This window comes from Lithobates pipiens, unplaced genomic scaffold, assembly GCF_037356315.1.
Source record: "Lithobates pipiens isolate NorthernLeopardFrog02 unplaced genomic scaffold, aLitPip1_a1.2 Scaffold_3, whole genome shotgun sequence".
NCBI lineage: Eukaryota > Metazoa > Chordata > Amphibia > Anura > Ranidae > Lithobates > Lithobates pipiens.
Window position 1 is genome coordinate 11,351,253 of NW_027507790.1, and position 24,295 is coordinate 11,375,547.

A 24,295-nucleotide genomic window follows, 5' to 3' on the forward strand; every position below is an offset into this window, starting at 1 on the left:
CAGTGCTCTGTATTACGGTGCTGCTGTCAGTGCTCTGTATCTCCTGCACCCTCTTGTTTGCCTACCCTGGTCCCTGACCTTCCCTCTCCTCCATTGCCTTCATTAGCTCCATAGTCCTGAATTGTCAGAACAATTTCCCAAATAAAAAAAAAATGCTTGTAGTTATCGATCCCAAATTCACCTCATACATGTATTATGCTATTGTCCAGGTGGTGGGACTACGTGCTACCCCCTAATAATTACCCCGTGGCCGCAAATTCGACCTAAAGGTTTGCGAAATTCGCCTCCCATTGAAGTCAATGGAGCCCGCGGCGAACGGTCGTTTTCGCGAACGTTTGTGCCCGTTCGCGTTTCGCGTTCGCGAAACGTCCCGTCGGAAGTTCGTCCATCACTATTTCAGGGTACAAGTTGCTTTCTGTAGCTAGGAAGATTTATCTCAGCTACTGAGCACTGGATTGGTGACAAATCTTTTGGCGGGAAACTGTCTCCTATCACTGGGCGGAGTGAGCAGTTACCTCAGGTCTGTCAGCTCGACTCATCTTTGGATTATCTTCAGCTTTGCTTTTGGAAGTTTTGGCCTGCTCCCCAGCCCACCCCTCCCTTTGTTATTTTCCTTTGTCATTGACCAGCTTTATTTGGTTGGTGTAAGATATTACTGCATGATTCTTTGTGACTAAGCATGTTGGTCTGTTAATGGTTAACAGCGGTTCTGTTTGGTATTAAATGTTAAAGTTAATTTCATAATTCAAATAGATTTAAACCCAATAAAGGCGCCATGTCCTAAACTTTTCCACAATCCTTGTCAAGTGTTTACTGTGTTTACTTTATTATTTAGGTATGTTGTTATAGCATGACGGGTGTTCATGAAGGATACAATCCAATGGAAACAATCTCTTCATCTAATGTGCTCCAAACTTAAATTTCGGCTGACCTGGGCTTTAAAAGGGTGTGCAGGTCTCCCATTGCCCACTATTTTTTGGTACAAGATCTGCAGATTAAAGTTTTATCTATGGTACATGCAGCTCTGTGAGCTGATATCTACTGTAATAGCTGGAATTCACATTTCAAACTAAACTTCTTTGTACTAATAGTGAGGCACTGCGAAGGCCCCACTGGGAAGGCTACATCACCAGTGCCTGGGAGATCTTTTTCCTAATCTGTGAAATCTGGCAAGATCTCAGTGGAGAAAATACTTTCCCACGGATGGCGCACAGCAAGATTTGTTGGAAGGATTACCAGTGTGCTGGCAGACAATAAGTAAATAGATTGAATATATATACAGTATATATATATATATATATATATACACACTGTATATATATATATGTAATGTATGCATATATATATTTTTATATATGTAAGTGAAGATGCACGTATAACTAAACACCACACACACACACACACTATATATATATATATATATATATATATATATATATATATATATATATATATATAGATGTGCTATCACCAAGGATGCCACTACATAAGAACTCCAGGGATAGAACTTTGCTGGATGATCTTTCAGGAGTTCTTCAACTTTAGAGATTCCGTGTATCTTTGGTACATCCAGTATTCTTGAGAGCATCCTAGTATCAGCTTGATTTGTCACCTTTGGCTATGGAACTTGGCTACAGGCCAAGGGATAGAACTTTGCTGGATGATCTTTCAGGAGTTCTTCAACTTTAGAGATTCCGTGTATCTTTGGTACATCCAGTATTCTTGAGAGCATCCTAGAATCAGCTTGATTTGTCACCTTTGGCTATGGAACTTGGCTACAGGCGGTCCCCGGGTAACAAACAAGATAGGGTTTGTAGGTTTGTTCTTAAGTTGAATCTGTTTGTAAGATGGAACAGGTATATTTTTTAAGTATAGCTCCAGCCAACAAAAAATATTTTTAAGCTTTTTGGATAGCATAGGGAATGGTTAACACCCCTGTCATGTTTGGTTTGCTGTCTGTGTTCCTGTTCAGAAGATTTCACCTCACTTTCTGTCCCAATGACAATTGGATTTTGAAAAATGTGGGTTGTTTTGGAAACAAGTCTTGGTGATAAAGCATCAGTGGAGGTACATTTTTCCCATAATAACTCTTACAGGAGTTAATTTCTCTTCCTATGGGTAGATTATCTCGCACTTCCTGTTGTCTCCCTCCATTTGTAAGTAGGAGTAATTTGTAAGTGGGAGGTTTGTAACTAGGGGACCGCCTGTATTTGTCTTCATACTGCATATGTTAGTATTGTTTGTTTGTTTGACTGTGCTTACCAACAATGGCCATTTGTTGCCTGCCTTGACTGTGTCTCCACCTACTGACTGTAATACCTATGCCATCTTTGACTCCACCTGCTGACCACTACCCTATGCCACCTGCACTGACCTTTGCTTATCCTATCCATTACATTTCTGTTATACATGTAAAAAGTTCAGCATTTCAAAATGTCCTCAGTGAAGTATTGTTTTGGGAGCACATAATTCCTTGAGGGATACCAGGTGGATACCAGGCACTCCTTAGATTTAAGACTCAAGTGAACCCACACTTCCTGCTGATGACATAGCACAGAGGTTTTCAATCAGTTTTAAAAATATATGAAAGTAATTACAATCATTCATGTGGCTTGCACCTTTTTTTACTGCTGCTTAAAGTTCCATCTTCATAGTTTCTGATTCTTGCTAGTAATATACTGTAACCAACCAGCCTAACCCAAAGTAAGCAAGAAACAAGCTTTGAGTCGCTAAGCTACAAATATTGTTTAGTTATTAACATTCCCCCAAACAATCAGTCATAAGACAAGATACTTGAACTGGTAGAAAAGGCATTTTAGTTAGGCACCTTGAGAGGAATTTACTAAGACTGGAGCAGTCTGAATCTGGAGCCAATCATCTTCTTTCATTTTCAAAGCTGTACTTTAGCCTCAGCTAACGTTAGAGGCCAATTGGTAACTATGCTGCTGCAGATTCTGTCTCCTCCAGTTTCACCAAATTCCCTTGTTATGTTTACCGAGAAAGCAGCATAATATCACAGTTTGTCAACTTGCTGCTAGTGTTCTGTGGTTTCATTCTTTTTACTCTTCTTTTCAGTATGATATTTCATAAACAACAGCGTTCTTTAAATATTATCTTTAAATTGAACCTGTTAGCCATTTAAAAGTTCATAAAGTTTAACTGACATTAATTTCCTTGTGTGAGAGTAGGGCATGCGGGGAATACCTGTCAGTTTTTTTCTATTAGTGTCCCATTGGGTAGATTTCCCTTCACTTTCCAACCTATAGAGAAGACAGAAAGTAAGGAAAATCCCTTTTAGACAGTTTTCACCGGAACTCGTGTACCCTTTGGAAGATTTCGCCTCTAAACCTGTTCTGGTGGCAACACAAAATGTTGGTTCCCCCATTTCATGTCAAGTGATGGTGATCACTAGGACAAATAGAAAGAGTGTATCTCTCTAATGAGGATAAAAACAACAACTACAACCTGACACTGGTACTAACCACTCTCTATTCTATGTAAAAAAAAAAAAAAAAGAAATTTTAAATACAATTTTAAATACAAGTTCTGTCTAAGCCCCTGTACACACGGTCGGAGATTCTGCCAACCAAATCCGTCGGATTTTGTCCGTGCATACACACGGTCGGACTAAGTTTTGGAAAAATACGATCTTTCAGAACGTGATGACGTAATTTCGTTACGATGGGACTAGATTCAGGCTAGTAGCCAATAGCTTTGATGTAGGAATTTGATCTGAGCATGCGTGGCACTTGGTCCGATCAAAATTCTCTACACATGATCGGATTACGTCCGACCGGCCCAGTTGGTCGGGAAATATTTCCAACATGTTGGAAAATTGGGTCGGACGGAATCAGTCCGATGCATACCACACACAGTCGAATTATCTGACGACACGGTCCGATAAGACGCATTCCGACGGATTCTCTGACCGTGTGTACGCGGCTTAAGAGCAGACAGTGCAAGTTCCTGCTACTACATTTATTGACCAGAACACTCTACTCTGTGTGCTCCTGTGATACTAGTTTCATGGTTGGCAAGAGCTCATATTTCCTGACTTTAGAACTAAAACCTACCAACTGGTACCATTTCTTATATTGGTACTCTCATTAGACACAGAAATTACAGCTTGCTTTTAGGTAGCGTGGGAATCTAAGCCTAATGCCGCGTATACACGACCAGACTTTCCATCAGAATAAACTCTGACTGTCTTTCCGAAGGAGTTTCCAACGGAGTTCCAACCGAACAGACTTGCCTACACATGATCACACCAAAGTCCATTTGTTATTTGAATGCGATGACATACGATGGGACTAGAAAAGGAAGTTCAATAGCCAGTAGCCAATAGCTGCCCTCGTGTCATATTTGGTCCATCGGTTTAGCATACAGACGAACGGTTTTCTCAATAGGAATTGATTCCGTCTGAAAGATTTAAAACATGTTCTATTTCTAGGTCTGCCAGACGTTTTTGAAAAAAAAAGGCTGCTGGAACCCCACCAAATGGGACTATATCCACTTTTCCCACTCTCACAATTCTTACGCCAGGATTGATCACCTCTTAGTTCAAACTCACTCCATCCCACTTATTACTGATAAGTCCCATATCAAGGACACAATTTTGTCTGATCATTCCATAGTTCTCATGGCAATTCAATCCCATCCCTATATAACGGGTCAGGGACAGTGGAGTCCATTCTCTCTGACCCTATCCATGTCACAATGTTAGATAAATCTCTGAAATAATATTTCCTTTTTAATGATAGTAAAGTTGGGGCTGGCTTAGCCCTTCCTTCTCTGGGTTGGCTGCTCAGCTGTCGGATAATTACCAGCTCTCATCTCTCTCCACAGTTACCCAGCTGTTCCTGATCCTGCTAGTCTGACCTGCCTACTTAAAGCTGTCCAGCTCACTTCATCTCTGCCTTCACTTTGGTGACATCACAAGAAACCATCTCCTGCGTTCCTGTTTAAAGACTGGCTTGCTGACATCCCTTCTGGCTCCTTATCATGCTTGCTGTTCCACTACTTGGATCCCTGACTTCTGGTCTGGCTGATTACCCGATTTGGTTACTGAAGTCTGGCCTGGCTGACTACTCAATCTGGTTACTGGACTCTGGCTATGCTTTGACTATGCTTGCTCTATTTACCTTTTTATTTTTTTATTAATAAACAAGTATGATTTAATTGTACTTCTGTCTCAGTCTGGTTCATGGTTTCTGACACCCACAAGATCTACATTAGAGGGGAGATCATCAGAATGACATAAAGAGATTAGAGGACGAGTACTCAAAACTCCGGGCTCTTCACAAATCAAACCCCGCCCCTTCCACGGTATCACAACTTGACAAGGCCAGGTTGGAGCTCAGCCTAGCTCTGAAAACTAAAGTGGAAAAACAAATCTGTTGGAACAAATACAGGTTTTATACCCAATAGGACAGGATGGGCTCCATGCTGACCGCGAAATTAACACCCCGAATTAAGTCATATATAATGCCAAAAATATGAATTCTGGGCCAAGGCACCAAGGCTGACCCCTACAAAATACTGGAAACATTTCATGACACTGACACTGCATTAGGCTCATATTTAGATTGCTCTCAACAGAACGCAAAGACAGCCTAGAAGCCCCATTCACAGAAGGCGAGGTGCTAGGAGTGATAAAAACCTTGAAGATTGGCTCTGCCCCTGGCCCTGATGGCCTGTCAAATCCCTTTTATAAAGCATTCTCCAACACCTTAGTCCTGCATCGAAATTCTTCAATACAAAAACTAAAGGAGACCCACTTGATCCACAACTCAATACCGCGTACATTGCAGTGATACCTATGCCGGACAAGAATCCGGAAGAAGTAGGAAATGATCGCCCTTTATTGCTTATTAACTGCAACGTCAAGATTCTAACCAAAATTCTTGCTAACCACCTCCTTCATTAACACATATATGAACAAGGATCAAGTGGGTTTTATCCCGAGCAGACAAGGACTGGATCAGATAAGGCAGGCAATAGACGTAATATCCATTCTCCAAACTAATTGGGAGGGAGGCCCTAAAAAATCAGGAATGCTCTTGTTTTTGGACCTACAAAAGGCCTTCGATTTGGTCTCATGGCCCTATATTTTTGCCATTTTGGAACAATGGGGCTTTGGCTAGCAATTTATGGGGCTGATGCAGGCACTATACTCCAATCCCACAACCTGTATACGGATACAAGACTACTATTCCAAGCCTATAATGATAAAAAAGGGGACTAGACAAGGATGTCCACCCGAATATTAAGGGTGTGTCATGCGGATCCCAAACCCACAAATGCTGCCTCTTCGCGGATGACGTTATGCTCTTCCTCACCTCACCCATAACCTCTCTTCCCAACTTATGCCAAACCTTGGATGCCTTCGCAAGGATATCAGGACTACAAGTGAACTATTCGAAATCTCAGGCACTAAACGTATCCCTTCAAACCGACACTGTGAATCATTTACAAAAATCCTTCAAATTCAAATGGAGCAACTCCTCCATTAGATATTTGGGAAATAATTTGACAGCTAAGACTGAAGCTCTGTATAGCCATAACTATCCTCCCATGTATCCCAAGCTAGAGGCGGACCTATGCACCTGGTCCCAAAATAAAATTTCTTGGCTGAGGAGGGTAAATTGACGCTACTCCCAAGATTATTATATCTTTTCCGCTCTCTACCTATCCCCATCCAGAAGAACCATATCAAAGCTTTCCAAAATAAAATTCTGAAGTTCACTTGGGGCAAGACAGGATATAGAATCCCTCAAAGGACCCTATACACACATAGGAAAAAAGGAGGTCTGGGACTACCCCACCTCTATAAATATTATCAGGCTGCCAGATCAGCCCAATTGTCAATAGTTTACTCTAGATTTGAGAAACCTGACTGGGTTCAAATAGAAAAACAAGCTGTCCCTAACTTTACTTTAGACTTTCTGCTTTGGAGTCCCCCAAAAATAGACCCTCGATCCTTGCACCTACCCTGTCCCACTCCTTTGCTCTCTGGGACTCCCTACGCTCATCACCGACTCTGGTCTCTAGTCAGCGGGACCCGCAATCATGGACACGGAGCTCCCGACAGGCATGCGCGTGCCTGAAAGCCACCTCTTAAAGGGCCACGTACAGGTACGTTAATCTACCTGTATGTGCCCTTCTGCCCTTCTGCCTTCAGTATATCTGTGTGAGGTGGTCAGGCAGCAGTTAAAATATATCAAAACCCAAAGACAAAAAGTAATATATTGCAATCCTTAGATTTAGTGGCTTCATAAATTTAAAATTTTTATTTTTTTCCATTATTTTCACATACTTCCTATTTTATGGTGGCTCCCCTAGCTATGGAGAAGCAATGGAGACACCCTTGGACAGGAGCTATGCTTAGAGTGATTGTGGTAAATGGACTTGTAGATTAAGATTGACTTGACATAAATGACTCACAAATTAAATCACAATACATTACAGCGCTAACTCTGTGTCAATTCCGTGGTCATAGGATGTTATTGAGCAAATATTAATGAACCACTCAAAATGAATAGGTCTCCCCAAAACCTAATATGATCTCTTCAATCCTCACCACTCACACGGAACTTTGGAATGAGAAAGAAAAACGCTTCCATATAGTGCAGTATGTCAAAGAACCAATTTAATGATAAAGTGAATAATTGCACTTACAAGAGTTCCAGATAAAATCAGCATTTGGGGAGACCTATTTCCATATGCTCAGCTGGGCCACCTATAATCTAGTGGTCAAAATTTAGCTGGTAAGCAGGTTGTACTAACTTACACTGGGTGTGGAGTTAGGGTCAGGACTCTCTCTGGTTTAAGGATTATCACCCTTTCTTCACTTGAAGTGTGTTTTGGAGCATGGATGTGGATTTTTGTATTCTTCACCAATTCTTCACCAATTACAATATAATTTCTGCATGTTATACATTCTGTGATTTGAGATTTATGCAATTTAATTTAATTGTATTTGTTGCTTTAGCTCTGCACTGTCTGTATATATTATTCTTTAATAGCTTTTTAGTTTACTTTCAGTGATGTTGCTTACAATTTCTTAACTGTTCATGCTCTATAATTATTTATCTACAGACAAACCTTTTCTACATGTGTAGTTTCACGTATATTAATTTTAATGACATAGCATGTACAATGATGCATGTAGATATGTTTTTTTGGATACACGATATAAGATTTTAGACCACTATACTCATCCCTAACGAAAAAGTTGTATTTTTAAGAAGCAGATCTTCTGAGCATAAAAATGGCTACAAGTTATCTAACTGCAGCTCTTTCAGAGCTTACTATCCAATAATTAGTAGCCATTGATACAGATACAACAACTTGGCATGGGTAACATTAAACCGCCACTGAAACCTCATATGAAGCTGTACATTGAGAAGGCAAAGAATGTGCTGGTCACAGCTAAATGGAAACAGATTCGGACATCAGGGAGAAGACCAAGGGTTCTTTGCGCTTGCTCTCTACTCTACCTTAAGCACATCTTGAGTAAATTGAGTTTGTCCAAATTTCATCCAGCATTTAAACAATAATGGGATTTGATCCTCCTTAATGAATGTCATGCGTGGAGGAAATGGATACTTTCCCTTTAAAGGCCCGTCGCTCCGAGGTGAAGGGGAACAACAGTTGTTGTAATCTCAAAACTGGGATTGAACCCAATTAATCAATGCTAGGCTGATTTGAATCATGTGCTATGGTTGGTCACCTCACTTATATCTTATCCATGCCCCTACTTGTGATGGATGGGAGACGCCTTGAGAGCATGTCAGGGAACTCTCTCTTGCCACTTTAGACAGTGGAGCATAAATTAAATCTGACCTGTTTCTTGCAGAGAGATCATTTTCAGCAGGGCTGTGATCACTCAGAAGAGGTTAAAAGCTACACTGCTATCAGGTCACCACTTCAACTAACACCTGGTCACATTCATGCAAACACTTGAAGATTTTAAAGGTGATAGATAATTTAAAAAAAAGAAAGAATAAACTGTGGTTTTGTTTATGCATAATTTTGTGAAATCGCATTCCGTATTTAGAGATACGTTGAAAAGTGAAATCCTAATTTATTGATATGGTAGTACAAAAAAGTTCATTATTATATAATTGCATTATCCGTTTTACTCAATTAAGGCTAAATGATGCAAACGAAACAAATTACCTTATTACTTATTATCTGGAGAATTGCAATGAAACCCCATCCAACAATTTTATAATTTTACCAACTATGTGACTACATTGACCATAAAAAGATTGTTAACTTTTTACAGGAAATAGACATTTTAATGAAATTAGTCATATTGGTTGGAATGAGTCTTAAAGATTGAAATGTAAGGGTTTATAGCTTTTAGAGGTCTAAAACAAAAAAAATCCACTGTTCTTCGATCTTCTTCTATTGTATGAGAGATAACAGGTGCTAAGGCACAATAATAAACAGAAAAGTATAATGCATGTTGTATGCAGAGACTGTATTGTGGCAAATGAAAGAGATCATGGTTTTCTAACTGAGAAGATGAAAGTACAAGTGCACAAATCAGTGAAAAGTGCATTTAATTTGATCCTTGGGAACACTAAGGGCGTCTATTTTTTATGTTCATCCTTGAGTTGGGGACCTTAGATTGTAAGTACATTGAGGGAAAGAGCTGATGTGAATGTACAATATATAAGTAAAGTGTTGAATACATTGTCAGTGCTATATAAATACCTAATAATAATCATTCATACAGTTTTTACATAACTGTGTTCTATGGAAAATAGACAATGTTCAGTAAATAAAATGTAGTCGCTGGTGAGAGGAATTATTATTCACTGGAGTCAATTATTAATTTGGCACAAAAACTGAAAACATCATAAGTGATTACTAACAAAACAAAGGTGAACCGATCGAATGGATGGTAAAGAGTTTCAAGAAGAAGAGGGAATAGAAGAATTCCAAAGAGGAACAGGACCATATAGAGCTGGGATAAAATAATGTGAGTGAGTGTATTTCACAATATATTAAATAATTAACAACTGCTGGTTCCTTAATCTATTGCACCACAACCTCTGGGTGTAATATATAGAAAAAAACTTTACTTGTTGGGATTTTTAAGGTGTTAAGTTCAAACAAGTAGAACAACATTCTCTAAAATGCCAATCGATTTGTTTCACAACATTTAAAAATTCCTTTGAAAACATCATAAAATACATATATATATATATATATATACTAAGCTTCCTCAAGGCTATTTTTGGTACTTCATGTAACTACAAAGCAAGTAACATCACTATTAAACACTAATTTGCCCACACAGAGCCTTAGTGAACCATACCTATAGACTATAACCATTCCCATCAATCCAGATCTTTATTATGGTGTCATTCTTGTCCTATATGTTGATCATTTGATGTCTGCAATGTGTTTCATGGATTCCAAGACCTACTTCATCAAGTATCTGTGAGGACAACAATACTGATAACATTGAGCAATTGATCAAGGAATGAAAACCTCTAACTCACCAAACCCCAGGTGTGGGGGAGGGGGGTAAGCAATTAGAAAGGTACTCATGAGATGACCAACCTATTGAGAATTCAATATTATACCTATCCACAGTATGAAATACACTGATGTGGTCAGAGCATTATTGCTCCGTTAAGGGTGTATTGGTGCTGAATGTGGGAATGGCTGAGGATCTCTTGGGTGTGGCACCCCATGGCCATAACACCGCAGTTTTATTCTGCACAACTCCTCATGGGCTAAGCTAGTGCGGGGTTTTTGGGCCTATCCTGAAGTATTGGAGGAGTAAGTGTGTACCCATCAGGTTCCTACCCCCCCTGCATTGGTGTTCTCTATTTGGAAGAGCAGACCCACACAGTACTTATTGGTCGGCTCATAATCATGAGGAGTGGGAGAGGCTATTGAACACACCCCTGTGCATTTTTTTTGGGTGTGATCGCATTAACTTTCTTGGTTTACTTTGATGTTTTTTCTTGTGCACTGCATAGGCTCAAGAAAAAAAAAGAAAATTAGTGCTACATGTAAGGCCCCTTTTACACTGCCGGACCGTTCAGGTCTGTCTGTCAGTTTTGACAGTGGACCTGAACGGGCACTCCATGCTGGTCTATGGATGTCAGCGATGACATATCCGCTGACATCCGACCCGGTCCGATCTGCCAAAAGCAGACGGATGGCCCTACATTCGGATCCGTCGCTGGCGGATCGGGTTAGATCTGATCTCTCCATAGAAACCAGAGCCGCTCGACAAGCCCCTCCCCGCTTAGTGAGCAGAGAGGGACCCGTTATCCGATGGCTCAGCAGGTATCAACAGAGTGATCTACCGCTGAGTTGGCAGACAGAGGCGGACTACTTGGAATCGGATCCGCCTCGTGGGAATGAGGCCTTAAAAGCAGATTCCAGTTATTGATAGATATACAGATTTCATTGACTGTGTTGCTAAAATCTTTTATTTATGCTCTTCTCTGATCCAGTAGGAAAGTGGGGTTGATTTACTAAAACTGGAGAGTACAAAATCTGGTGCATCTGTGCATTGTAGCCAATTGACTTTTTAACTTCAGCTTGTTCAATTAAACTTTGACAAAAGAAAAACTGGAAGCTAATTGATTTCTATACAGAACTGCACCCGATTTTGTACTATCCAGTTTTAGTATATCAACCCCGATGTATGTTGTGTTCTGTAACATAACATCAGAACTTTTCAAAATATGTGTTCCCCCTGCATCAACATCTTTTCTATTCCACACCTCTAGCAACCCTTCATCAGAAACTATATTATGTAACACTCATGATATCAGTCAAATATAACATTTTCTTTCCTGTATAGTCTATCTTTCTAGGGTTTTTTGCATTTTTAAAAAGCAATGTACAGTGGTATATTTGTGTTGCTAGATTTTAAGTAGTTGTTGAAGTTGAATATAAATGAACATTTCCCACATATACAGTATTTTTGTTACAATGCACATTTTTTTTTTTTAAAAGAGAGCCTGAAAAAAACAAAAAACTGCTTGATGCGTCCAGTCTTGCCCTTCCTTTAAAAAAAACAAAATCAAACGACATTAGGGAATTCTTATATTTTGTCAATTTTATAATAATGTGAGTTTTTCAAATTCTTTACAGTCCATTAGCTTGTGTAAGCTTTTGGTAACACATGGTTTATACAGACACAGCTCACAGTAGCTGATCATTTATGATCGCAAATGAGCAGTAACAGTTAAGGCAATAGGTAATGAAAATGGGCTCAGTTTGAGAGGACCAAGGGATAGGTCTGAGCACCTGATCTGAATCCAGGCTGGGTTTTAAATAGATTCCCTATGTTAATATTATTAAAGAGGATAGATACAGTGCCAGTTTGCACAAAGCTTTACAAAATAAAAGGAGATAGTAGAGTTACAATACAATTTAATACAAGAGGGTTCAGAGGGCCCTGCTCATGCCAACTTAGGTTGAAAAAAAGGGCAAACAGCAATGATGTGCATTTATTCTTAGCAATCAGTTAAACTCCAGCTCTTATTTAACAATCTCTGAGTTACTGCACTTTGTATAAAGCTACCTATTTTAAACTATTTAAAGTGGTTCTAAAGCCTAAATATTTTTCTTACCTTTAAGCATTCCTTGCAATAAGATAAAAAACATTTAGGTAAAAGTTATCCTCTCACCCTCCATTGCTTACCTGAATCGTCACTCGATCCAGCGCTGTGCCCATCTGCAGTGGTTCTCTCCTCTCACTTCTCACTGGTCTCACAGGTATTGCCAAGGCAGCCAGGGCCTTTGGCGGGGGTGGGGGCGGGGCTGAGCTGCACTGTTTGTGATTTTTTGACAGAGGCAGCATTGCTCAGGATTGGGCTTGCAGGTGTGCAGCTTCATATGGTGGCACACCGAGAAGAGAAGGACCCAGGAGTGCCCACAGAGGACCTGAAAAGAGGAAGTCCAGATAAGTATATGTACAGCTACTCCCGTAGGAGCCGCAGGAATTACTTGTCTAGGCCTTCCCAACTTCAGCCCTGCAGCAAGACTTATCCCCTCTTTCTCCAAAAAAAAGTCTAGGGGATGTTGTTTTTGTTGTTTTCATTTTTTGAGAACTTGGATAGGGATCAGGGATGCAGTGGGATACTCCAAGGTAAGAACTATGTACAACTGAGGACTTAATCTTTCTTTCTGCTTTAAATAGTAGTAGAACAAATAAAGCAAAGTCCCGTCTCTTTTGTGGACAATATCTGGACTGAGCTCTTCAGAACACCAACCGGTGTCCTCTTTAATAGACCCACAGATGACTATACTAGGCACCAGAGGGTTAGCTAGAGGTCAAGCTCCCCAAGATCTTCCCAATGTCTGTAATCACAAGGCACAAGGACAAATGGATGAACCTTTCCAATCTTCCAGCTACCATCTAAATAGCTTTACACCTACTATTCCGAAACTTCTCAAGTCTCCAGGATACAGAGGAAGCTATAGACCAGACTGGAAGCATCTGAACACACTGAGCAGACCTAACTAGCAGATTACAGCTTCACTGGGTACAGCGAGCAGAATATGCTTTTGCCTACCAAATAATTGCAGCCACACTGCCTACAAGCCACTGTTTATCAAAAACACAATCTAACAGCGATCTAACTATCCTATCACCTACCTAGGAGGGTGTTATATCTAACATGTTTGTTATTAAAAACAAAAAATTGACTTTAACAGTCATTTATACATCATTTTGGATCCTTTTTGACAAACAAACTGACCCTCCTATATTCATTTTATCGGCTATATCAAAGTCCACACTTATGTAACTACCTTGTGTCCAGTGTTGCCAAACTAACAGATTGAAATTTACTGACACGACACCCAAAATGTACTGGTACAACCAAGTTTTTACTGGCATTTCCAAAAGTTACAAAATTACAGTTTTAAATACAAATTTCACTATTTAGGCTACAAACAAGTACAATATGTAATTGGCAATGTGATTTAAGGTAGATAATAAGGCAAAAACATATTTCTTATTTTATTTTCAATATAGTAAGTAAGTAGCTCAGGGACAGGACTCAGGAGGGCAAGAAATTAGAATGGGCGGCACACACATAAAATTGATTCTCACGGTGATACTGACAGCAGTGTGCAGCAGTACAGATTACCGACACGACACGTCCCTTTCTGAGTCACAGTGACAATCTCTCTCCATGCCAGGCGGTCCCTCCAGTCTAAACAGCACTGATGGTCCTGCTCCAGGCCTGTCTTGCACCCATCCCACAGACCCACACACAAGGCCCTGGCTGCTCTGCTTGGCTCCCTTGCACCATGACGTCACCGGACATGCTCAGGCACTGCCCAAACACACTGTAGCAGACACTCGCATGGTCTTGGCTGGCTCGAGCGTCACAGCCATATTTTTTACTGGCAACCTTTTCTTTTTACTGGCATTTACTGGCAGGAGAAAATTGCCTGTTTTTTTACTGGCTACAAGTAAAAATACTGATGGTTGGCAACACTGCTTGTGTCAAATGTAAGTGCTCCCTGAATAAGGTTAATTTTTGGGATTGCCCACAAATTGCCCTGGGTGCAATAGTTTATTATAGGGATGGAGGCGCCTTCCTCCTGTTACAAGGGTGATAGTGCCATTAATTTTGACATGCGACTGACTGCTGGGTGTAGGATCCCCTAAGCTTGCACATCATGGGGTGGGGGGAGCAATTTGACATATTTGCCCTGGGCTGGATGACCTTGCCTGGGCACTGACTGAGACATGTACTTTTGGTATTTTGGATGAATAGCTCAATATGCATCCTGGCTGTGCTGGAACGACTGACTCCCATGTGCATTTGAAAAATCATGTCACTCCCCACTAGCCAATCAAGAGGCCAAAAACCCAGGCCCGAGAAATAGCCCAAAGAGAAGATGACCATGGTCAGCAAGGACTGTACCTGTCGTATCACTGGAAGGCATGCACAAACTTAAAAAAAACCCTGCTGTGAAACAGCTTCAAATGGTAGTGCATTAAAGACACAGCCACTTGCTTAAATATTCTTTTTAGGGCTTCACTTGCCCATTTATTTAAAAAAAAGTTCAATGAATCACATGTTTTTCCCACTTGGGAGTTTTCTAAACATTAGCCTCCCAGCTTACACATGTCAGTCCCTTTTGTCTTTATCCCTAATAGAGTCTTTGTACAAACTCAGTGCATGTACCTTGCAGCCCCTTGTTTTAATGGCTCCCACCTGTATCCTAGGTGGAGCCTCCTGGCACCTGGTCAGAGACCTGTCTGCAGGGGGGGGGGGGGGGAGGAGTTATGCTTCTACTAAAAGCCCTGCACACCTACAGCTAAAACCACTGAGGAAACTGAAAAAACTATTTCCTCTGATTAAAACAACTACCCTACAGACCTTCAACCTGCCTGGATGAGAAGAGAATCATGGGTGGGAGAAAACCCCTTTTACACTGTGGCGGGGCACAACACTTTCACAATACCCATGACCCATGAAAGTGTACATATGCTTTAACATTCATCTTTCTTTTGCTGGTACCTTTTTTCACCAGCCCTGATTTACTATTTGTGTCATGAACCAGGGCTGTGACAGCTTGTGGACATCTAAATAAATGTGACGCTGCAGCTCTATATGGCTTTTGATAATATTACTTACAGTAGCAGCTTAGCATGGAAAAACCAGATTCATGACAGCAGTATGGAGTGTGCCTGCAGCTTCAGAAAATCTATCCACTATGTCGTAGCAATTGACTTCCTAAAACTGCAAACTTTGTATGCTGACTGCTTGCCTTTCAACCATAGGATTGATAGATATTGGATTAGCAAGATGAAATTTATACAGCTTATAATATTAAATTACAGCTCTTTTTAGTCTGCAGACATGACCTATAGACTTGAATCCAACAGAGTTATGGCAGAAGGCAAGATGGAAAAGTCGCCCTGTACATGTGTGGTAGTGCAACATCCTTCCTCCTCGCCGATGCTGCAATACCATTCATTAGAGAGCCAGCACGCTATAACAAGCCTTAAATTTAGCTGCAAATTCCACCGAACTTCAAAATTAAAGTGTTTCACCACCCCAATTCTGAAAAGGTTTTAAATGTTGTCTGTGTCCCCATTTGTAAGGTTTTCATTCACTTCCTGTTTTACTGACACCCTTACAAATTAAAAGTCAACAGATAAATAGATATTGTAACACACCCCTTAAAGCGGAGGTCCACCCTAAAGTGGACCTTCCGCTTATCGGAACCCTCCCCCCCTCCGGTGCCACAATTGGCACCTTTCAGGGGGGAGGGGGGTACAGATACCTGTACAGTACAGGTATCTGCACCCACTTCCGGGATAGCTCTCTGCGGAAAGGGGCGTATATTACGCCCCTTTCCGCAAGTCCCGCCCCTTTCCGCAAGTGCCCCGCTGCCTGCTGGGAAAACACACAGGTCCCAGAGGCAGCGGGGACCGTCCTTATTGCGCAGCGCGGCTCGCGCATGCGCAGTAGGGAACCGGGAAATGAAGCCGAAAGGCTCCATTTCCTGATTCCCATACCCAAGATGGCGGCGGCAGCACCTGAGAAACGATCTACAGATCGGCTTCGGGTGCCGACATCGCGGACGCGCTGGACAGGTAAGTGTCACTATTTTAAAAGTCAGCAGCTGCAGTATTTGTAGCTGCTGGCTTTTAAAAAAAAAAAAACGCGGAGTCCCGGCGGACTCCCGTTTTATTTCCTAACCAGAAAAAAGCAATGTAGCTGGTGTTGGGCTTTAATTGAAATTCAGTTTTTAATCTATTTTAGTAAAACACGAAATAAGTTACCAATCAGGTTTTGATGGGTGTAGCTCTGTCTAGAGGCTACTTAACTTCCCCATTCCAGTGGCATCTTGTAGGTGTGCAGGCACACAAACTTCTGGGTTTTACCCCAAGTCTAACAGCTGTGGCCATTCAGGTGTGTCCATGTCATTCAGGCAAATCTTTAAAAGGCCGAGCAACCCATGGACAGATGCCTGTGAAGCCTAGCATTACCATCGGCTTGTTATATTGTGAAACAAGTTGGCAGACATGAAGCTGTCATTTAGTGATGGTAGTGATACTCCATTTGCCAGACTCTGTTACTCCAAACCTCTGCAGCTGGGCAAAGCTATTCCTGATATGTTCTATATGCAAAACTCTGCCCCTCTGGGCCTCTGTAGCTGAGCTCAGCTATTCCTGGTATTTGTCAAACTCTAACCCTCTAAGTCCTTGTATCCAGGCACATCCAAGCATTTCTCTTCAGTTCTTCAACCTGCTTCCTCCATTTCCTCACAAGCCGTTTCCTGGCCATCACTGCCCATGGTCCTATTGAATCTTCCTGCTGCATCTGCCAGTATCTTAGAAAGTGACCCAAGGTTGGATTGGAGCTGAGTTGAAACCCCCGGGGGGGGGGGTCCCCTGTGAATACCACCAGTAAGACTATTGCATGTGCATGCTCATATTTCAAGCAAAGGCTCACAGCAAGACATACATTAGCAAGAACGTGCAAATGTATTAGCATGCCCGCACTGGCCCTAGCCAATTAAAGCTGGATTGTGACATGAATAGATTACTGGTCTTCAGCTAGTTTCTGTTTGACCTGTGCTCTGACCTGTTATATTAGCCTTCACATGTGCGGCCTTGCATGCTTCTGACCTGTCTTTGGATTCTTGCCTACCTGTTGTGACCTTGGCTCATACCCTTTTTCTGCTTTTGCGTTTCGCCCCTGTACTTTTCTGCCCTGATGTGAACTGGCACCAACTTGTAAACTGACTGTGCCTCTGCCTGATCTTCCTGTACCTTGCTGCCCGACTGTTGATTAGCTTTTGGCTTATGTCCTGTCTTCTCTCCTGGCCACTGATCAAGCATCACCTTGTATTGCTACATCAGCCCTCCTGTCACCACTACTAGGGATGTTGGAGAAGAGGTGCAAAAGAAGCCCCTTCTATAGCTCGATCTCCACCAGGTATGTGACAGTAGGGTTCTGTTGGCTCCTTTTAGTTCTGTTTATGACACACTTATTGTTATTTTCCTGAATATATTTAACCCTTTTCTTAATACAGTACAGAAAGTTGGCTGTAGTCTTTAATATAAATAAAAATATTTTTCCAAACACAGTTGTGTGGATGTTTTAATTAAATTTAACTTTGTGTTGAGTAGACAGGTAAAGGGTGCAAAAAAAAAAAAATTCTCCCATTGGTAAAGGACATATACATCTGGGATGTGACACAACTTCATCCACTCTCCCTCCCACCCTTCCAAGAAGGGCACGTATACAAGAATATTCAAGCCATAACTCCAGTTAGCTAGTAAATTCACTGAAATATTCTAAAGCAGTCTTTACTAAACCTGTCTTTGAGTCTCACCAGCAGTGCATATTTTGCAGGTAATCTCACATACAGTATGCAAACTTGAAAAGCAAATATGTACAGCTGGTGGAACTTTAACAGAGGGTTGGTAAACACTGTTCTTGCCAGTGGTCTGAAGACACTTCAGGAAACAGTATCACCAACTTAACAGACAGCTGGATTAAAGCACTTGTTCTTGCCGCAAAAAAAAATATATATATATAGAGGCCTGCTGAGTTTCAAGATAATTCTGTATTATTCTATCCAAAAAAGGGGAAGATAATATATAATGCTGGTACTTTCATTTTAAGTACTAGGTCATGTTGAATTGTGTTACAACTTGTAGGTGTAAGTGGTGATGCTGGAGCCTCTTAAGGAATAGAATGTTATTGCTCTGTGCAAATTGTATCTGTGTGCACCTTAGTTATGAGGAAAAGGCTTTGGTGAGGGACTTACAGATTGTCAGAGAGAGTGATGTCGCCAGCACACCAAGATCTCCAAAAATGAGTCCAACGCTTTAATCAGAGATCTCATCATTACAGCAGAAAGCAACATTTCGGAGCCATGCAGGACCTCTTCATCAGGCCTGTGACAGATTTTCAGAACACAATAGCTCAGTAGGGAGAAAAAAACTCATAGTGTGTACTCTGCATTACTCACAATGATTACATAATCATGTAAACCCCTGTACCTGTCAAGTTCTTTGCTGTGTTCCCACCTGTTGGCTCATGTAGATCATCCTGCTGCATACTCTTACCTAGTAACTGTTACAAATTCAGTGTTGCAGCCTGGTCACTTGAAGTGAGAAGACTGGAGAAAAGCTTTACTTGTCACAGAAAAACATTACAGTTCAGTATTTTCCTTTTATTTTAAATAACATTGTTTCATTGTTTGCATCAAACATCCAAAAATGTCTAGAGGAAATTCAGAATTAAATTGCTAAGGTTTTTAAAATTAACAATTTCCCATGTTATCTATTAGATATAATGGTTAGTTGAAGTTCTGGGAAATATTTAAAAATCTGGTATGCCCATCAGGGTGTGAATTTTAGTTAAATTTTGTCCACCTCTTATATACTGAAGTTCGTATACACTTATTAAAGTTTTAGATTCCTTTTTGAACATGTTTTCCATTCATATGCGTGTAATGTCCTTGCATAGCTCTGAATATTAATGAAGAGAAATGTTTAATAAAGCCCTTTGTGTTTTGGCTTGCTGAACTTTGGGCACTTTATTACACATTTTTCTTCATTTGCAGTCTATCGTGTACGTCTTTGACTTCTCTTATTGTGTTCTGTGAAGTTGCACTGTGGCAGTGATCTTCCTTGGCTGTGTTCCAGCTGACTTCCATTCTCTTGTTATTGAATTATTTTGTCATTTAAAAAAGACAATTTATTAGTTGTCTTATGTTCTGCATTTTTACCCAAATACAAGAAAAATAAACCTACGTGTATTCAGATATACTAAATACTCTATTATTAATTTGTCCAACAGTTCAAAAAATGTGACGTAGAAAAGAGCAGTGATAGACATTATACAGTGTGAAAGCCAAGGACATGTGTCCAAAGGTTAGAAGCCTGGCTTGATCGTGTACGGGCTGTACAATACACTGGCCCTCACAAAGTTCACTGACTATTTAATTGTTGGCATCTGTGTACTGTACAAGTTAGGACACATAAAGGACACAAGTGGCCAGATTGCTGCTCTGGGGCCTGGAATTCCCAGCTCACCCATGGACTAGAAGAAAATGTCTGAATCCCCGCAAGCCGAAATGAATTTACATTGATTTGTTTTCCTGTTCTGAGTCTCCTACAAATCACATTTACTCCTTTCATTTCTTTTCCTCGTCCGCTGCTGTTTCTGGCTCTGCAAGCCTGGCCATTGTCAATCAACGGCGGGGGCCTTTTAGAATCTGGCTCCTATTGTGCTCTCCCCCAGTTTCTGCTTAATTGTATTCCCAAATGGATTTACCTTGATAGATTTACTTCCTTTTATAATTTCCAAGCTATGTACACTGGTTTTGCTTTCTCCGCAGTTAATGTGGAAAGAGTAGCCCCTAATCCTTGGCTCTCAGCACAATGTATTTGCTTCCAAGGCTTCTGTCATAGTCTAGATGGAGCCGAGTTCTTCTTGTAGCATTTCATAGCATTCCTTATACTAAACATAAATTTCAATACAATCATTCCTTAACATTGGTCATCATAGGGGAGTACTCAACAATTATTGTATGCATTCTTGTAAATTTGTTTCTCTTGTACCACTCAGCTAGAACTAACCTTTTTTTATACTGTGAAAATAAGTGAATTCAAATATTTGTGTGAAAATATCAACACCTTGCCAAGATTTAGCTTAGTTAAACTGGAATTTGTGTTTGGAGAATTATTTTCTCTTACTATGTTGTGGTCTCCAAACTTAGATAATCCCTAAAAAGGTCAAAATTGTTAGATGCTCGTTTATTTAACTTCTCTTGCTTAACACTCTATGTTGATTATATTATATATGGTTGATTTGAAATTTTAGCATTATAATTCTTCTTAACCTGTAGAAATTTATATTTGTGCTCAAAGTACTGTATTAATATATATACATTTAAAATGCAATGTAAAATGTGATCTCAAAACCAAGTTACCACCTATTAAGTAAAGGTTTGCATATAGTTAAAATGGTTAATTCAAACACTAATATTTCATAAATGCATTAACAAGTTACAGTCCTTTAAAAAGCAATTTTTGTCATTTGTAAATCTACAGTTTTTAATAAAATAGTACTTGGTGACCCTGTCATGAATATCTTTGCAGAGGCACTTTCTGGTATAGGCTGACACTCCCGTACCTGTCTCCAAACTGTGTTTCTATTTTGTCACCCCGTCAAACAAGCTTTATTTGTAGTATGTATGGCTCCATACTTACAGAATACTAGCATACTTACAGAAGTGGAGAACAGTGTGCTAATATTCCTTCATTGTCCAATCACAGATTGGGGTGGACCGGTGACGAAGCTGTATTTCCTAACTGAATAAGAGGAAAAGTAAGATCACCAGCCTAGTTATGCTTTCTGGCAGGGGAGCCTTGATCAGAATTTAGATAGGTGAGACAGTTAGCATACAGTATATGTATTTCAATAGTTTATCACACTTCCCTAAAACAGAGCAGTTTTGATTAGTCTGTATTAATCATATAGGTGAGGTTTTACTAGCTTTAGGATAGGGTGTTTCATATATGCTAATTTCAAAGCATAGGATCCTTGGAGTCATTATTTTTTTTAAATGATTTCATCTGTGTATTAAGCTGCCTAACATTTTGTTGTATATATTTCAATGGAATGGAATGAAACACACCTACTATTGCAACTACTTAAGTTGTTTAAAATTCCTTGACATAAAATGTCAAATGTTTCCTAGTTTTAGAATGATTGTAAGGAAATCTAACTTAAAATGGTACCTTTATGTAACACTTCAATCGAATTTTCTTGTATATAACCTTTAAGGAAAAGTATAGTGTTTTAACATACCTTCTATTAAGATTTCCAGATTTTCCTTAAAGGGTTAGTTCACTTTTATCAAAAAAGATGCCTAAGCAAATAAAGGGTGTCTAGATAAAAAACAAACTGTGATGGGCGTAATCAGAATGAACAGTTTTCCAAGGCTTGGTCCATTTGGAATGTATTCATCTTCTCGGAAGGTGATACATTAGACTAGGTCATTCCCATTACAGGTTGACTGGAGGTCAGAGTGGGGGGTTGATATCAATCAATCGTACCAGTTCATGTTCAGGACCCGAGAGGGTTGAGCGCACTGCCTCCATGAGCCCCAACTCTCTCTCCTCCCTCTTCCCCCCCTTTTTTTTTCTCTTTCCCTTTGCTCTCCCCCTCCCCCTTTTCCCCATCCCTTTCTTTCCCCCTTTTTTCTTTCTTCATCCTCTCTCTCTGTCTCTATAGGTTTGGTATATGGGGTCCCAATTGTGGCTTCCATGTGCCAGTACTGTTCTGATATTCCACTATACTTAAAAATGGGGCGGGATTCGCGGAGCCCCCTATTGATCCCAGAAGACCCTCAGAAGTAAGATGCTTATTGCCCCAACAAAGGAAAGGGTCGATTGCAATTATTGAGTCTCCTCAAATTGGGGAGGCTAGTTGAGGCGAGTTATGATTGACAGTCCAAGCGTACTTGGACATTCCCTCTATGTCTTGTTATGTAGCTCAACTTATCTTACACCATTGTATCTTTTTATTATGTTAATTAAGGATGTTGTATTTTGTGTATCTTTGCCCTTTAAATAAAGATTTGAAAAAAAAAGAAACTGTGCAGCTTTGACTAAAGTTGAATGATGCCCTTGTTATAAATGTGGCCAATTATGTACCTCATAACGCTTAACCTGAAAACTCTGAGGAAGTTACTAGGATGTTGCTAAGAGAGATCCAGCTATTACTATTCACCTTTACCATCACAAAAGTGAGCTCTCAAATTCTGAGCTCAGAGCTACTGCATCAGGGAAGAAAAGGTGCATGTGAGGGGGGTTTGAATTAGAGAAATAGCTCACTCCTGTGTTGGTAAAGGTGGACAGTAATAGCTGAGCTTCACTTAGCAACATCTTTAGAAACATCCTTGGAGTTTTCAGGTCAAATGTAATGAGGTATGAAAGCTACACAGCTTGTTTCATCTGCAGACATCCCTTATTTGCATAGGCAGTTTTTTGGTAAAGATGAACTGTGCCTTTAATTAACATTTCTGAACTCATATTAGAGTCTTGTAGCTGGTACACATTGCCTATTTCCTCAACTCTATAGGCACAGTTTACACATATGTGGTTTAAGCAGCACATTACTGTGTTATGCACTTAAAGCGGAGTTCCACCCATATTTTAATCTTGATCTGAATAAGTCCCTTGCTGCAAGTATAACAACATTTGGCATGATGTTTATTTTTTTTTACTTACTGTGTGTGACTTGTTGCTAGGGTGTCTCTTGTAATCTGCCTCTTCTTAGCCGCTGCGCTGTACGTAATATCCTGCGGTGCCTTTGCTCCTGGGAGATGTTTGTCATCATTCCCATGAGTCAGTGGACATCCCCGAAGGACTGTATAGCGTTATTTCCAAACAGGAAATTACGTGAGAAAAGGCAGATCTGGGTAGCCAGCAGCACCTTATTCTGGAACAGACTCCTAGTGGGCTTCACATGCTCACAGTGAAGATGGAAGTACTCAGCAATGCAGAAAACAAACCTGAGTGAATAAAAAAAACGGTAATTGAACGTCGATTTTATTAATCACACGCATTAAAGTATTTAATGCAGTGCAGCAGAATGGGTGAAAAAAAATATCTGGGTTGAACTCCGCTTTAAGTAGGTAAGTCCAGACCAGAGTGTAGTTGAGGCTCCAGAAGTACTAAGAAAATGAAGTTGAGTTGTGCTTTGCTTTTGATGGAAAGCAAAACAACAGCATGATTGTCAAATAACTTTTTTTCAGTGCACAATACTGGGGTTGTTGATTGTCCTAGACAAGGGTAAAGTAAGGAATTGGGTAAAGTCAAACTGGTATACCACAGAAGATATTTGGCCAAATGTGTGCAATATACTTAAGTAATAAAGAAAAATAAAGGAGCAAGTAGCACAAATGGGGAGCACATAGAAAGATTAACATCAGTACCTGCCCTGTAGGAGCTTATAAGCCAAAAAAGCACAGAAAGCACATGCTTAGCAGAATTATTTGATGTAAAGTCAAAATGGAGCACTCAAAGTATTCCAAGCAGACACTGTCCGTGGTAAGAATATGATATACAACACACTAAGCTACTGTGCTTCCACAATAGTAATACAGAAGGTGTACTGGCAGCAGCATGGCGTTGTATAGCTCTGCCTATGTGGTCTGGTAAGTGGTTATTAAAGCGGTAGTAAACTCTGACAATGAAACAAAAGCAATAATATAAATCAAACTAATTGTTTGTGATCAAAAAACAACAGTATGC